The sequence below is a fragment of the Ambystoma mexicanum genome, chromosome 4q (genome assembly GCF_040938575.1).
Source record: "Ambystoma mexicanum isolate Mex_15411 chromosome 4q, UKY_AmexF1_1, whole genome shotgun sequence".
NCBI lineage: Eukaryota > Metazoa > Chordata > Amphibia > Caudata > Ambystomatidae > Ambystoma > Ambystoma mexicanum.
Window position 1 is genome coordinate 238,599,598 of NC_090928.1, and position 16,792 is coordinate 238,616,389.

A 16,792-nucleotide genomic window follows, 5' to 3' on the forward strand; every position below is an offset into this window, starting at 1 on the left:
GTAAACTGGGTGCGGTATACAAATGACGTTCATGTTTAAATTAACCAATACCCTGATGGATTTATACTTATGTTTATTTTTGAATGAAATAAAATATGTACACAAGTTAGAAACCACAGTGCCAATATAACTGTTATCACGGTACGGAGGGAGGGTGAGGGGATGGGATGTTGTGTGTTTGTGTGTGTCCCACTATAGCTAAGGTGTGTAGCAGGTTCTATAGGAAACCTGAAAATTTAACTGCTAATAGCTTTTGACTTGCATGACAGATTTGGCTAATATTTAGCAGATAAATGTTTGTCGCAGTCTTGGGAGAGATTTGGTAAAAAAAATGAATAGGTTAAAGGGAAAACGGTGTGTTTGGCCTACTCCCATTTATTTTCCCATAGAGAAAGCGCCTCAGTGCCTACAGGTTGTATGCGCGCTTTACAAATGAAATAAATGAGAAAAAGTAAGATTTCAGCACAGGGCACAGCAAAAACCTCTGGACAGAATTGGACCAGGTACGAAACAACTTGGGCACGAAGCAGTGAGTCGATTTTCGGGAGGAGTCTGGTGTTATTCTGTCCAGTAGTTCAAATATTTGATGGAGAAGGGGGTGCCCTTTTCTCCCAAATTATAGCTATATGTGTGTCCCAGAATGCATCAGAGAGGCTTTCCAGAAATGAAAAAGCAGCAATTTTTCTCTAAAATGTGTATTGCTTATCACTTTTGACTTGCTGGATGGATTTGGATGAAATTTTTAACTGCACATTTTGGGAATTAAAATGGGAAATAAAAACACTATTAAGACAATAAACACCAACGTTTTACAGTTTTCAGCCCATTCATTTTCCTGTGGAAAAAAGTGCAGCTTTTGAACAGCCGTAGTGCGAAAACCGCTCGGCAGAAATGCAAAAAATTAAAAAAACTTTGGCACAAGGCATTGATGTAATTTCCTTGACTGGTTTGGGATAAATGCATCCAGTAGTTTAAAAAAAATATTTGATAGAGAAGGGGGTGCCTGCCCCTGCTCCTTAAAACCTTTATATCGGCTTTGGTGCTTTTTACAGCTGACGGGCTGAGTGAGGCTAATAACATTTGACTTGCTGGATGGATTATTTTTTTTTTAAAACCTAATTTTTATTCAAATTTTTCAACTGTTGGAGCACATCAAAACAGCCTCTTGACAGGAGAGGGCAAGCATCACAAATGAATCGGGTACCAGAAACAACCCCTCATCGCTCAGTTCATTCTTCCTTGATCATGATACACCTCAAAGACCACTGACTTCACCCCCCAAGTCCCGAAGATAGTTCTTATCCCCCATAGTGCTGCTGTTACCCGTTCCCTCCTGGGCATAAGTACAGTCTTGCCAAGTGGGGTTTATGGGTCAAAGCTGGGTATTTAAGGTCGTATTCCAATCGTGGCGACCAAATCGATTGGAATTTGAGGAGTTTTCCATCCCTTGCCATGGTCACTTTATCAGCCACCAGCACATCCCAGACCTTGATCCACCAAAGGATCAAGTCCAGGACTTAATTTCCAGCACCGGGCAATAGTAATGCGTGCCGCTAGTAGCAAGTGCGTCCACAGTTTAGCTCGTGTCCCAGAATTCGGGTATACTTGTGCAAGAGGGGCCCCCAGTAGCAGGGTCTTGTGACAGAGTGGGAGTTTGCTACCCTTGATGGCTTCTATGGTATCCACAATAGCCCCCCAGAACAGGCTGATTCGGGGACACTCCCACCACATGTGGAAATATGAGCCATGGGCCCCGCAATTTCGCCAGGGGCTGGATGCTTGGAAGTGATGTATTTGAGTGGGCGGATAGTACCATCGGAATAAAAGTTTGAAATAACATTAATTGTTCATCACACACCTAGACGATGTGTGGGCCCTGGCCCAGATGTCCATGTAACGCTCACCTGACTCCCACAGAGGCGCTGGCCTGGTTTGGATTGCTTTGGCCTCTTCTAGGGTGATGCGCAGGACTCGGAAGATGGATTGGACCGGACCCCCAAATCTGGCTTGTCTGGCTTGTAGAAATATCCTTCTGTGTGTGAAAAGGGAGTATTAACAATCTGCGGGATATTGCGTAGGCCTCCCACTCCCCTTCTCACCCTCCACGAAACCCTTCTGCGATTCCCCGTGAAGTCTCACCTTAGGGTCTGAAAGGACGAGCTCTCCATCCTGCTTCTGATGCAGGGGCGCGTTGTTATCCAGTTACTTCACTGGATCTCGGATTGGTGAGAGTTCAAGTTTGCTTGACTTTTCCGGTAAGGTATTGTAAGAATTCTGTTGCAAGTTCAAGCTTTAAATAACCATTGTCTGTTTTCTCTATTTCAGGTGGTGAATGAAGATTCCGAGTTAGGGAATGGAACCGTCGAAGGAAACTTCTGGTGAGTTTTTGATGACTGGTTCCTCTAGTGTTCTTGCATTAATGCACTAATGCTTGTGTCTTTTTCCCCTTAGGGGCCGGGGTTCGGAAATGCTGAAGAAACGGCGCCGACCCGAAGTGAAGTGGGATTGACCCAACAGGTAAGTCTTATGGTGGAAATTAAGCCTTTCTTATTCTCTTCCCTAGCTCACCTTTGTTCTTGTCTTTTTCTCCTTTAGGTGCTGAAATGCGGCGGAAGATCCAGATGGTCGCTGATGGGCAAGAAGGCGCCTAGTAAAGGTGAGTGGAATGCTGCGCTGCAGCGAGCTATGCAATGTGCTTTTAAAAATGAATGTCTTCCCTTTAGGATCGTCGGCGAAATGACTCTGGAATGCGGATTAAGCAGGTAATGTCTCTTCTTTCTCCTGTTCTCCTCTCTTCTCCCTTTACAGGTGTTCCAGGATGCTGTCGGGCGTGGCTGGAGTCCGGATGCAGGAGCAGACACGGTGAGCGTCCAGCTGCTAGGTGCAGAACAACGCGAAGCATGAGTTGCTGCTTGGGCGTGGCTTAAATAGCCTTCAAAGTAGTTCCAGGTATGTATTCTTCCTCTAAGGTATGTATTCTTCCTCGGGCCACACCCGTGTGGTAAAGTAGTCCCATAGGTAAAATAGTCCCATTCAGGCCTCTAGGTGGCCTGGATGTTGCAGCACGGTCTGCATCAGGTAAGTTTACACCAAGCACTTCTTAACACAAAGTCATCCTTTATGAGCCTGGCGCCTATGGCGCCTGGACTGTTGTCCAACATGAGCCTGGCGCCAAAGGCGCCAGGACTGAGTCCAAAGGGCCCCTACCTGGGGCTGCTGGGACTTCCCTCGGGAACATGTCTGCCTCTGGGGTTGCTGGGCCCGGTCTGGCTCCTTGGGGGTAGGCATCATGACAGTCCAACCATTCCGTATCCTCGACTTGATGACCAAGGTCTGTTTCCCAACGAGACAATTAGTTTGGTTTCCGCCCAGTTAACAGGTTGTCCCTCAAAAGTTTATATAGTCTTGAGATTCCACCCCTAACAACCTGCTCCCAAGCCGTCAGCTCGAGGGGACTCCAGATACGGGTAGCCTTTTCTCTTATCTAGGGGTGTGGAATTCACTGGCGCAACTGGGAGTAGGAGAACCTTTATTATTCTGACAGGTTAAAATCCCTCTTGCAATTTTCGAACGAGCGTGGTTGGCCCTCCTCAAATAGTGTTGTTAGCGTAAGTAAACCCCCCCCCCTCTTCCAAGTCTTGAAGGCCCCCCTGTGGTATACCCTGAGTGAAAGCAGGATTGCCGAAAACAGGAGAAAGTGGGCCCATGCCCCTGGGAGTCCTCTTCTCCCTTAACGCCTCGTCCCAGGACTTCAGGGTAGCCTTTGCCGACGAAAGCAGATGTGGCCATTGCTTTCGTGACGTGTGGGGATCAAACGGCAGAAAGCGCAGGTGGAGAGAACTTCGAGCTTGCTCAATCTCCATCCATTTTGGTGCGGAGCATCCGCTAACCATGTCCATAAATGTGTGAGCTGGGCTGCCACTGCATATTTCTGTAGGTTCAGGACCCCCCACACCCTACGACCCACACATCATTACCTTCTTGGGGATTCTAGACTTTTTACCCTGCCATATGAATGTCAAGACTTTATGTAGGAGCTGATCCAGTGTTATTTTGGGAATTACTACTGGGAGGAATGAACAACAATAAAGAAGGCGAGGGAGCAGGTTGATTTTCACTGCAGTGATTCGACCCATCAAGGAAATCTCTTGGCCCGCCCATCTCCCTAAATTATTTTCATGCGTTTTAATGGCAGGGGGAAAATTGGCCGCGTTAAGCTCTAATGGAGAGGCTGTAAATTGTACCCCCAGGTAACCAATGGATTTGGTGTTCCAACGAATCGGGCATTAAGGTTGGAGGGACCTAATATCTTGCGGTGATAGCCCCACCCCCACCGCCACTGATTTCCCATAATTTATTTCAAATCCTGCCACATACCTCGAGTTCTCGTAAGGCGGCTTGCAGGGATGGCCGAATGTCGGTGATGGTGAGAAGCACATCATCAGCATATAGAGCTATCTTATCAGAAGTGTTCTGAGCCCCCACTCCCTGAATTAAGGTGTTCCTCTGTATGTGCTGTGCTAATGGCTCCATAATTCCCAATGTCCTGAACTGATATGTGCCCATTACATTGTCTTTTTGAAACTGACACGGCACTGCACGCTTTATTTGCCGGGTGCATGTTCACTGAGTAACTGATAACCCTCTTGCCCTCTCCCCTGCTATTATGCATCCCCGGAATGCAGCATTTATTCTGTCAATTTGCCTTTTGCCTCTTGTTCACTATTACTGCACATACAGACTCAGCATTACCCAGCCGCAACACCCCCATAGCAGCACCACTACAGAACTACACACGCATCCTTTTGTCACCCTTCTGTGTCTCCCAACACAGAACCCTACTATGCACATACAACACTCTGACCAACCCTTACCTCAACGATCCAGCTCTTTGGCTACATGACTTCGCCAGGAAACCTACACCCAACCAACCTTGTTCTGTCTCATTGAGAAATTCTAGACTAGGGTCCAGACTTCCCCACACCTTTTACCACCACTCTAGCAGGGCCCAACCTGCCAAACTATCTGACATCAAGCAAACAGCAATTACCTATCACCATACGCCTAACCCCTCCATGGACATCACTTCCTCGAACACACCTTCGCTAGTACCCACCCCTGATGCATGCACCTCACCGGTTAATATACAACCCTCAACATGCATTAAGGTAGCATTGATCAATTCCAGGTCTCTCACAGCCCATACCCTTGACATGGCGGATCTTATCACTACTCATGACCTCGACCTCATAGCTGTTACTGAAACTTGGCTCCATGCGGCCTCAGGACCCCTTCTATCCCTTGCACTCCCTGAAGGATACACGATCATCAGAAATGACCGTAACACTGCTCAAACTAAAGGCGGAGGTATAGCTATTATCCACAAAACCGTGCTAAATCTGCGGCTCTCCACTCCTTGCCAATTCAAATCAGCAGAATCCCTCACAGCGAAGCTCGCCATCTCTCCTAACCAGACCATCACCATCCACATCATATACAGGCCCCCTGGCCCCATATCTACCTTTACTAAGGATCTCGCCCACACCCTGTCTGAAAACACTAAGACTACCTCACAAATCATCGTACTAGGTGATTTCAGTTTAGGCCTCTCTGACCCTAACAATGCATTGGCCCATGATTTAAACAGCTTACTAATCAATCTAGGCTTCACACAACGTGTCACCGCACATACTCACTCTGAGGGCAGAATCCTAGATTGGATAGCTGACCTTAACTGTGATTCTAAGGTCAACTCCAATTTACCATGTGCCTGGACGGACCATCACCGTATCACATTTGGCATCCCCACTAAAATCACTCACCCCATCCCTAACATAGCACCTGCCATGTCCACAAGCGCAACATAACGTGTGCTAAACTTATCCCACTCCTCCTCCCCACCCTCAATGATCTTGCCTCTGCATGTTCGGACCCTACTGTCCTGGCCGACACTAGACTATGCTAAGGGCACTTGATCTTATCGCTCCCTCTAAACTACGGAAACCTAAACCCCGGGCTCACCTTAACACCTGGTTCACGCCTCAGCTGAGAACCCTACGTAAGGAAAAAAGGACCATTGAAACTCGTTGGCGAAGCCACCCCACGGAATCCAATAAAGCAAGCATGGCTCTAGCCACTTTAAATTACAAAGAAGCCATACTGGCTGCTAAAAAAGAAACATACAATAAACGTATTGAAATGGCCCAATCCAACACCAAGGAGCTATTCAAAATTTTAAAGGAACTGGAATCCCCTGCTACTCCTGACACTTGCTCCAAAGACAGCGCTTGGTGCACAAACATCCAAGAGGCTCTCCTGGGGAAAAATTACTATGCTCCAAACCAAAATCAATGAGAAAAAAAAAACAGTCTACACTCCTTTATAGCACAGCTTGCTCCTCAGGATAACTAAAAACCGAATACTGCACCTCAGCAACCCTTCTGCTTCTCACCCCTCTCTATTTCTGAAGTTGAACACATCATTAACAGTCTTAAGCCCTCTAACTGTCAGGGTGACTCCTGCCCTGCCGCTATTATCAAGGAGGCCTCACAGCACCTGGCTCCTTTCATCACTACACTCATAAACTCCTCCTTCAAGTTGGGGATCGTCCCTGACAACCCCAAGGACGCCTGGGTTATTCCCCCTACTGAAAAAACCTACCTTGGACGCTAATACTCCTACCAACTACAGACCTATCACCACGGTGCCATTCTTTTAAAAATTCTCAATCGAGCGGCATACCTGCAGATCCAAGATTATCTTGAATCCAACAACCTTCTGGGTCTTAGGCAATCGGGCTTCTGCCCTCGCCATAGCACAGAAACTGCGTAACTAGATTTAAAAACACAAATAGAAGACTTAAAAGATAAGGGAAAATTGGCTCTCTTACTCCTTCTAGACCTCTCCGCAGCATTCGATTTAGTCAATCATCAAATCCTCTGCCACCACCTTAAATCAGCGGCTAACTTCTCGGAGAAAGCCACAGCTTGGATTACATCATTCCTGGACAATAGATCTGTGGGTCTTCTCCCCCTCTGCCACTGCTGAACCTTCCCCTGTCACATGTGGTGTTCCCCAAGGGTCGTGTGTGTCCCTGACACTCTACAACGTTTTCACAAAACTTCTGTTTGACATACTGGACCGTATGGGTGTCACGTACACCAACTACGCTGACGATACTCAAATACTTATTCACATCACAGGTGACCACAAAATTGACTCCCTAGCTATCAACGCCATTTATCAAGTCATCCAGGCCTGGATGGCGCAGCATGAACTGTGTTTAAATGACGAGAAGACTGAGCTACTCATCTTAGGTTCACCCCAAAAACTCAGTAAACTTGACTCCTCATTTAAGTCCTTCAGCATCGATGGTAACTCCATCAAAGTGGCCAAGGACACCAAGACATTAGGTATTTATTTTGATTCCACCCTCTCCCTATCCAGACAAACGAATGCAGTCTCCTCAGCCGCATCTTACACATGCAAGCTTATCACAGCTTGCCGCCCTTTTCTGTCTCCTGCCAGTTTGCACAACTCTAGCCAAGACTCTTGTCCTCTCCAAAATCGATTACTGCAATGCCTTCTATCTGGGCACTAACCAATGCAATATCAGAAAACCTCAAATCACCCAAAACAACGCTATTAGAGCGGCCCTGAACATGCCTAGAACTGCACATATCTCCGAATACAGACGGAGCCTTCGCTGGCTCTCAGTTACCCAAAGAGTCTCTCTTAAAGCCTTGGCACTCACATAAAAGTATTGCTGACCTAGCCCCCAGCTACCTTTCCAACAGGTTCACCTCGCACTCAGCTGCGAGACCTCTCAGAAGCACACACACTAATTGCCTTCTCATCCCACGGTTCAACCTCCAAAAATCTGGAGGCCGCAGTTTGGCTGTCCTAGCAGCCAAGCTGTGGAACACACTACCCAACCCACTCAGAGCTGAACCTTCCTTCACTGCCTTCAAGCGTAATGCCAAAGCTTGGCTGTCCACACTCGACTAAGGATGACTATTGACTGTAACAATATTCTATGACACCACAGGCTATTATGTCTCTGCCATTGCATTCTGCCCTATCCTGTAAATGATATACCTTTGTTTATGTCACTTGTATATTGTAAATTGTATACCTTTGATTATGTCACATGTATATTTTGTAGACCCTAAATGTAAATACTTCTATGTAAGCTGACTGTAACTAAATAATGCGCCCGGTTGCCCTCGGGCCTTGTGCGCTATACAAATAAACAAAATACAAAATACAAAAAATACAAATAATAAGGGCAAACACAAGACAGGGATGTCCCCTTACTCCCCTTTTACCACATGTCAAGGGAATTGGGGGTGACCGCACCTGATTGATCTGTAACATAGTACTGGGGGAGAAGTAATTGGAAGCCATCATCTTCCTAAATTGGGGCCCAAGTCAAAGGCTTCCAGAGTTAGGTGTAAAAAGGACCAGTCGACCCTATCGAAGGCTTTGGTTGCATCTAGGGCTAAGAGAGCCATCTTCCCCTTACGCAGGCTGGTGGATTCAATTAAGTTTACTGCCAGTCTAATATATTACCATGTCTTTCTCCCCAAGATAAAACCTGTTTGGTCAGTATCAATTAGGGTAGGGTGGAGCGGAGCTAGGCATTTTGCCAGTACTTTCGAATACATATTTGCATCTATGTTCAGTAGTGCGATCGGTCTATAAGAGGCACATTCCTTGGGATCTTTGCCAGGTTTCAATAGTAAGATTGTAGTTGAAGTCTGCACAGACGGGGGGGGGGGGGGTCACACTGCCCACCCCAGCAAAGGAATTGAAGAGGGCCGTAAGATGAGGGAGAAGCTGGTTACTAAAGAGTTTATCAAATTTAGGTGAATACCCATCCGGGCTGGGGGCCCTGGGTTTTAGTGATTTAATGACTGCCTCCACTTCGTCCTGTCGAATAGGGGCTTCCAATACCTCCCTCTCTTCTCAAGCCAGGCATGGCGGGGCCGCCTCCGCAATATATTTACCCTAAACTGGCGCCGGCCTCCTTGGACTGGACATAGTCTCCAATCGATGTGCTTCCACTAAGTGAAGTTTTTCCCGCTCCCCATACTAGGTCACCCCGTGTTGATGTTTGAGGCCTGTGATAAAGTTCCTTTTCTTGGCCTGGGCCAGTTTTCTAGCCAAGAGCTGGGTGGGGGAAGGAGTCAGATGCACGGTGCCTGCCATCCCGAACCTGTAAATTCCTGCATTCGCGCTCCAGCTGCTATATTAAACTAATAACCCAAAACAAACTTAAACTGAGTCCAAACCGTGGACTCTGGAACTTTCGTAATGCCAAACGTCGTTGACTAACACCCCAAAGGTCTTTAGGTGTCATCCTCCTTGGGGTTGGGCTTAGGCCGTGTGAAGCCCGTTTTACCGTCTTATCAGCAGGTATTTGAGATTTCCTTAATGCCGGTGCTACAAATGCCTCTGCGTTAGGATTGGGCACGTAGGGTACAGCTGCCATTTAGGCCCTGCTTTTCAGGTGTGTACTGACCGTTTATTCGGATGACGGCCCCTTTTGTATTTTGGACCATGCCAAACGCCTCGGTTTCGGTGGATGGTAGTCTATTCCTGCAAAGGCGGCCCAGGGGGAGTCACCCTTTTTATCCGGCAAAGACATGTTTAGGATTTCCTCCGCATCTTCCAAACATGAGGTCGAGCGGGAAGCCCCTTTATACAAGAACTGCACAGCTGTGGGGAACAGCCACCGATTTCTGATCTTCTGATCTCGCAAAAAGACTTAAGGGGCGAAGAGCCCTCTGCTTCTGCATCGTTGCCAGGTCCTGAAAGATCTGTAGGGGGGAGCCCTGGAACGTCAGCTCGTCCCGAGTACGACCCGCCGCCAGAATTTCCTGCTTCGTCGTGTAGAAGTGGACCCTGGTTATGACATCCTGAGGGCTGTCCGAGTCTAGTCCCCTGTGGGTACGGATTCTGTGGGTGCGGTCTAGTAGCAATTGTGATTTTTCCAGATGTGGCAGGAGAGATTGGAATAGGTCCCCTATGTATTCCGGCAGGTCCCAATCTAGAACTGATGGAGGGACTCCTCTAATCCGGAGATTATTTCTTCGAGCCCTGTTTTCCAGGTCCTCTTGTTTATACTCCAAGATCTTGTTTTGGTCTGCAGTTTCATTACTCTTTGATCCGTGTGTTCGATTTTGGAGGTCAGCTTAGTCATGCAGCTGTGAAATACGTCCTTGATATCAAGCATGAATGCCTGAATGTCCTCTTTTCTTTCTAGCTGCCTTGAGGGACCAGGTGAGGCTAGTGGCAGGGACTTTGCTGCGTCAGTGTTCTTCCCTCTCTCTGCCGGGAGTAGCGTGGTGGATATATCCCCGCTCTTCTGAGCTTTCAGGTGTTTGGACAATGGTGGTGGTCAATGTCTGGCGACGCCACAACCTTTGTGTAAGTAGATAGGCGTTATTGTATATGCTAAGTCCAGAAGAAGCTACTGAGGGTGAGGCTGTACTTGCTGGTGGACCCCAGTCAGTCCGCAAACTACCAATGTACTTGGGGCAGAAAAGCATTGGCCACGATAAGCTTGCAGGTTCACCAGGGACCCCAACCCCTGTATCATAGTCAGGGGAAGGATGGGCCTCTGAAATCGAATGCTTTTGCACCCCTGCGCCTGTTAGGGGGGGAAGGCTTCACTCTCAAGTAGCCAGCTTAACCAGCTAGCGGGCCTGCGCAGGTTTCCAGTGATCGGTGGTCCCATGGGGACAAGCTGTATAGGTGGAAGCCAGTGACTGAGTTCCACAGATGATCCTGGTTTTACATATGCTCTTCCCCTATCCGGGAGGGTATGATCCCCCTCCCCCATGGGGGTGCAAGTACCTGCCCCTACCAAGAAAGTTAGCTGTTTGGGGGTCACTGCTGCACACTGGGCATGGGCCCCTTCTATGGAGCTTTCAGATCCTCCCAGGAGGAAGAGCTGTGCAGCGCCGCTATCCGGATTCACTGTTGGAGCTCAGGGAGGCTCGAGCTCTGCTGTAGCTTCTCCGGTAAGCTGGGAGCGTGAGGAGGAGCCCCACGCCCGCTCCGCCGGTAGGCCGCCTCAGGGCGAGGGAACAGCTGGCTACTGATCACCGTGGCCATCAATCCCAGTCGGGGACATGAATCGCAGGGCGCACAAGTCGGGCGCACCTGGTGGGAGCCTGGTGAGGGACTGCTGATGACACGCGCAGGCGGGTGACCTCTCCCGAGGTCTCTGCACCGTGATGTCAGTCCCACAGGTGCCTGTCAGCCAGCAATGGGATGGGAAGCAGTGTTCTTGTGTTCTTGTAGGAGTTCAAGGCGCCGAGCGGGCTGTTACCCGTGCCTTACAATTCAAGAGAGCCGCTCTCATCCACTTCAATACGGCGCAGCGCCATCTTGGAGGGACGCCAAAGTTAGCCCGAGCCTTTATTCCGCATATCTAATGGAACACAGGCTACCTGGCGTCTGCAGCTGCCGGATAAATCTGCTCCATGCCTTCCGCTGCCCGAAACTTGTAGTCCAGTTGGTGAGACTGCGACGGAACCGCAGTAATTACATATGTAGACGGGCTTCACACGGAGGCCTTCAGCAGAGCTGCCGCATCGGTGGTGCTGCTGCCCACGCCCCTGCTGGGTGGATTTTGATGAAATTCCACAAACAAATGTCAGCGGCTCCCCTGCCCCCCAAACTGGAACCTTTGGGAACGCTTTTTTTCAAACTTTATTCAATTTTCGAGAGCAAGATTAGCATGTTATCAAAAAGAAACATTTATAACAATCCGAAACAAAAGCAATCCCCTTTTTCTGTGGCCAGGACCAACGTGCGTGGCAGGGATCCTGATCTTTGTCCCGGCGGGGGTCTACTATGCTCACAGTCCAATCAGTTCATAGAGTTCTTCAGCAAGCCTTATTTGCCATTCCCACCCTCCCCGGCCATTCCCACCCATAACCCCTAACTGGTTCCCTTCCCACTTGCAGTGTTCAAAAAGCCCCCAAATCAGCATTAACCCTTCCCCTCCCACCACAGGTCCTTCATGACGCTCCTTCTTCTTCAGGGATCGCCGGTAGATTGTGTGGGCCACGTGGGTGCTTCAACTTAATCGGGCCTTATGCATAGTGATCATATGAACACCTCCAGTAACTCTCCGAAGCGATGTCCTTTAGTGGGATTGGATACCATTAGTCTATTGTAGGCCGCACGCTCCAGTAGGCATGTTTTGGAGAGTGATTTGGACCATTCGGCAGCAGTCGGTGCTCGGTCTGATTTGGAGTGTAGTATCAGGAGTTTCCGCTCCGATGAGGGAGATCATTTAGCAAGTTAATGGATCCTGGTGCCAGTCCGTACCATCATCTCCCAGTGCCAGAGGTGAAAAAGGGATGTCGGCGTCCCCTATGTCAGTTATAGGTTTTTTTTTTTTTAACACTCTTTATTGGCATTTTAATATAACAATTCCCCAACTGTCCCTCCACCCTCCCCAACCTCAGAAATCGGTCCCTCCCACAAATTGTCAAACATTAACCAACAGTACATCCCCTTCCCCCTCACTGACCCCCCCCCCGAATCCGGTAAAAGACCACCTTCCTCCATTGGTCACAGCAGTCCAGCACAAATCGGTGAGATTAGGGCCAATCCATCTGCTACCCCCATCTCCGAGCTCCCCCCTCCCTCGTCACTGCTTCTCCCCCGCATATGTTACTTCACGGTGGGCGCAGGTCATTATCCTTTGCAAGGTCGTTCAGCAATTAGGACCAGTGTACCGATGTCAGTTATTGTTTGATAAACCATCTTCCAATATGTGTCTATGCCGGGGCAAGACCATAGTGTGTGACCCAAGGTCCTGTTCCCCTGGCAGCCTCTCCAGCACTGGTTGTTAGATCGGATTCCCATTTTGTGCATCTTGTTGTGGCTGTAGTATAGGTGTTGTATGATTTTGAATTGGGTGTCTCTGTTTCTGAGATTGAGGGAAGCTCTAGGGATTGCTGCAAAACTTCTTTGTGTGTCTGGTGTACATACCGGTGTGCTCAGATCTTCCATCCAGGCGGCAGCTAGTGCGTTTAGCCTGTGAAGGTTGTTGGGGATGGCCATCAAATAGAAGGTGCAAATGTGTGGGAAGGCTTCAGAGTTATGGTCCATTTCTTTTTCGCACGGCATGGGGATGGGGGGCTTTGTGATCAGGATTTGCACGTAGTGTGCTGGAGTTTTGTCTTTAGGATGGAGCGATGGAGTAGCCAATCGCCCGGCCCCATCCCAAGCGTCTGGCGGGCTTCTGAAAATCCCATCGGCACCCTATCCTCTAGGATGTCCATCATGCGAACATTGGCCCAAGTGTCAGCCATTCGGTGGTGCGATATTTGCGGCGCTCCCCAGGACGCAATCGACCTTATGCTGTCCCAAGATGGGGGGAGCTTGGCTGGTGCCCCCTGTGCCGTTCGAAGCCTATGCCATTGTTGGAGGGTTGGCCTAATTGTGGGGTGTGTTCTAACATTGTTCGGGAGCCTGTGCAGTGGAGTTGCCATGATTTCGATGGGGTAATGTGGGGCCATAATGGACGTCTCCAAGTTGTGCCAACTGGTGTCTTCGTTCCTGTTGAGCCATCGTTTTGTCCATACTAATTGAGCTGCTTGACAGTACGCTTTGAGGGAAGGAACCGCCAGGCCCCCGTAGGCCTTGTGTGCCTGTAGGACTGTGAGTCAGACACAGGCTTTCTTACCTCTCCAATGAACCTGCTGACGGCTTTGTTCAGCTCTCGGAGCATGCGTGCTGTCGGTGCAACTGGGATCATTGCTGCGATATATATTAGCTTGGGAATAGAGTTCATGTTCAGAGCATTTATTCTTCCTGACTGCGATAGTGTTAGTGTATCCCATCTCTCAAGGTCCTTACGGATGCTGTCTAGGGTCTGAGGGTATTTAAGGTCTCTTAGTTCCGTTATGCCAGCGCTTATTTGGATCCCTAGGTATTTCAAGGAGTGTGGCTGGAGCGTGAAGTGAGCGATGCCTCCAGGGTCCCAGGGAATGTTGCGGCGAAGGGGCATGCTCCAATTCTCTCTATAGCCGACCATTGGGCCTATTTCTTGTAAGAGGGATCTGACATAGGGGAAGAGTCTCGGGGCCATTGCTGACGTAGCGTAGGAGATCATCCGCGTACAGCAAGACTTTGTGTTCTTCTGGTCCCTGGCAGATTCCTGCCCATTTTGGATCTGTGCGCATCTTTATCGCCATAGGTTCAATGGATAGGGTGTACATGAGCGGCGATAGTGGGCAGCCTTGACGCCTACCCGATTGCAGTGTGAATACTTCCGATGACACGCCATTTTTGATCACTGTTGTTGTAGGCTCGGTGTAGAGGAGCTGGATTAGTTGAATCAGTCTGGAGGGAAAGCCATATTTTTGGAGAGCCTTGAACATGAACCCCCATTGCACTTGTCGAATGCTTTCTCAGCATCTACCGCTATTATAGCGTTGTGGGGCTCCTGCTTTCCAGCGATTATATGCAGTAGCCCGCGGATGTTGTCTCCGGAGTGTCGTCCCTTAATGAAGCCTGTCTGATCTCTATGGACAAGTTGCGGCATGAGGTTCTCTAGTCTTTGGGACAGGCATTTTGTTATAATTTTGGCATCCGCGTTAATTAATGAAATTGGTCTGTAGGACCCACATAGTGCCGGCTCTTTCCCTTTTTTGTGAAATACTATAATAGCTCCCATCATGGTTCTGGGTAGGCGTTCGCGTAATAGGGCTTCTTCGAAGACCTCGGCCAGGTGTGGGGCGATTTCGTCTGTAAGATGTTTGTAGAGGTCTATCGGGATGCTGTCCGGGCCTGATTCTTCCCTCCCCCCCTTGACAGGGATCGTATAGCTCGGGTAAACTCCTCGGAAGTGATGGGTGTGTCTAGGGCTACTGCTTGGTCTGCTGTGATGCAGGGTAGGGGTATCGACTCCAGGAACGCGTCTATTTCCTGAGGGGCACATGAATCCTTGTCAGCGTATCGCTCATGATAAAACATAGCGTACCTGGCGTTTATATGGTCATCCCCTTCGACCAGCGTACTAGTGTCATCCCTGATTGTTGTGATTAGTTGGGTGGCTTGACGTTGCTTGAGGGCCAAAGCCAGCTTCCGTATAGCCCCCTAATGAAGGATTTGAAGGCATCCCAGCATCTAACTCCAGGGCTAAGTTGTCTGCCCAGAAGTTATCTGCGTCCTCCGACAGACTTCCTACCAAGTCAGGATACTGGAGCAGTCTTAGATTTAAACGCCAGGTGGGGGGTTTCTGAGGTAATTCCGGGAGTGTGAGATGGAGCAGGATCGGGGCGTGGTCTGAGAGGGTAGTCGGTTGGAATTCGCAGCTTGCAACGATATGGGTGGTGTAGGCGGGCATTAGCCAATAGTCTAGACGGGAGTAGCAGTCATGGCGGTGGGAGTAGTAGGTGAAGTCGTGGTCGTCGGGGTGGGCGTGTCTCCAAATGTCTACTAGGTGCAGATCGGACATTAGGGTGTTTAGGGCTAGTCTCTTCTTCACATTAGTTATCTTCGTTATTGCGGGGCCTCTACGATCTCTGTCCGGGTCTAGAATCAGGTTGAAGGTGCCCCCTTTGATCGTGAGGTTGTCCATATAGTTAGCGCATTCCGCAAATGTATCGACAAAATGCCAGGGAGTCAGTGGTGGGGGCGTATAGGTTCAGTAGTTTGATCGGGTCCCGGAATAATTGACCTTGAATAAGGACATATCGGCCTACTGTAACGCTCACCTTGCATCCACAGGGGCGCCTCTCACTGGTCTGGGACGCTTCTGGGTACACTGCACCTTCCCCGGGGTTCGTTCTGCCAGGAATCAGTTCTAAAGACAGGAGGTGGATTTTAGCGACTTCCCTCGAGAGACGCACCTCCCTGCGTTCCCCTTGCGGTTTCCCCTTGGGACTTCTCTCACCTTGATTTTCCGAATGTTGCGCTCTCCATCCTGCTGTGCTGGGCAGGGGTGTGTCTTTGTTGGCTTGGTCCGCCGAGTTACTTCACTGGCGATAGTGCTGGAGTCCAGACCGGCTGCGACTCCACCTTTCAGGTAAGTCTTTAGTGTTTTATGAGTAGTGTCTGTATTGATGAATGCTCCAATAACCTTCTTCTCTTGTCTTGCAGGGGCTGATAGGGCGAGCCGAGGCTGACGGCAGAGTCCGAGAAGGTAAGGATGCGCTAGGTGCTGCGCTGAAAGCATCCTTGCAAGTTGACTGACCTGTGCTGCTGTTCTTTACAGGTCGAGGAGGATTCCTGGAAATGGCAATAGAATGGGACCAAACGCTGAGGATGATGTTCGGAATGGCGGAGGCCTTCCAGGAGAGCTGAGTAAGTAGCTTACTTGATGTCTGATTCTTGCCTCTATTTTCCTAGGGCTGAAGCAGGAGGACGATGGAGAAGTCCCCGAAGGCTCCGACTGGATGGAGGAGCTGGAGCTGAACAGGTAAGGATGGCGGTGTTCTTTAAAGTCTCTCGCCCATGTAGGCCAGGATGCAGAGCAGGACCCGGTGAACGTCACGCTGCAAGAGCAGAATAACGCGAAGCGTGTGCCTCGGGTCGGCCTGGTTTAAATACCCGGCAGGTATCCCAGGTGCCTTTGGGGCGGACCCCGCCCTGATGCTAGACTGCTTGTTGTGGTTCCCCGATGATCCTTGTGGGGGCAGCCATGTTCACCCATTGCCCATTGGAACCCATAATTGCCAAGTGAGCCAGGATTGCGTCCAAGGCACCCGCGACGTGCTGAAGTGGGCCTTTCTGGCGTTGTTGAAGTACTTTGGCGGGGGCC

At 49.4% G+C, this 16,792-nt stretch overlaps 1 protein-coding gene across 1 annotated transcript in view; it reads left to right on the forward strand.

Moving 5' to 3' along the window:
- POLR1B (RNA polymerase I subunit B) overlaps positions 1-16,792 on the forward strand; it is a 754,587-nt gene that overhangs the window by 88,752 nt on the left and 649,043 nt on the right. The window lies entirely within an intron of this gene.